Source organism: Corvus brachyrhynchos, unplaced genomic scaffold (genome assembly GCF_000691975.1).
Source record: "Corvus brachyrhynchos isolate BGI_N302 unplaced genomic scaffold, ASM69197v1 scaffold46, whole genome shotgun sequence".
NCBI lineage: Eukaryota > Metazoa > Chordata > Aves > Passeriformes > Corvidae > Corvus > Corvus brachyrhynchos.
In genome coordinates, this window is record NW_008238838.1 from 5176273 (window position 1) to 5177160 (window position 888).

The following is an 888-nucleotide window of genomic DNA, read 5'->3' on the forward strand; positions in this document are numbered from 1 at the left end:
CTGTTAGGTTTTCGTTGCAATTAGAAGTACTGGGAATTAAGTGCTTTTTTCTTTTAAAGGAACATTAATGAACATGAAAAGAAAAAAAAAAAAATCACAATCCATTCATAACAATTCTGGAACACGCGAAAAGCCAACATCACAAAACCATTGATAACAGAGGGATCGGCCGGAGGGACCCGCCGGAGGGACTATTTGTGATGCGGTCCTGCCCGCGGAGGCATCAGTGGTGATTTTGCCCGCCCGCGGAGTGATCCGCCAGGAGGGACTATTTGTGATGCGGCCCTGCCCGCGGAGGGATCACCGGCAATGCAGCCCAACCGCGCAGGGATCCGCCGGACTCACCCGCGGTGATGCGCCCCTGCCCGCGGAGGGATCACGGTGAGACGCCCCTGCCCGCGGAGCTGAACATTTACAACAATACCTCCCTTTTCCTTTTTTTACACAGCATTTGCCTTGAGCGCTGTCCAAAACAAGTCCCCCATGCATCAGCCCCTTTCCCTCTGAACCAAGCAATCCCCTTTCTTCCCACATTTTCCCAAAGGCGTGCACCCCTCCAAAAGCGTACCCTGAATCAGTAAAAATAGTTCCCTCCTTGCGTGCTAAATCTTCCAGTGTGCATAGTACCCCCCATCAACTAAAGCCTACCCTGACATTCTTTTTCCTTGGGCCCATCTGCAAGAACCGTCTACAGATATTATTTCCTTCTGCAAGGGCTCGTTCCTCGAGATGGAACTTTGGCGTTTTGCTTCTCCTTTCAGAGGAGCAGCAGAAGCGGTCGCTGCCAGGGGAACGGTGCAGGCGAGGGAGGGAGAGGGGGTAGGAGGTGGGAATCCTCTCGGAGGCCGATTCCTCCAGGAGCGGGGGAGCAAAGGCGGAGGCTGCTGC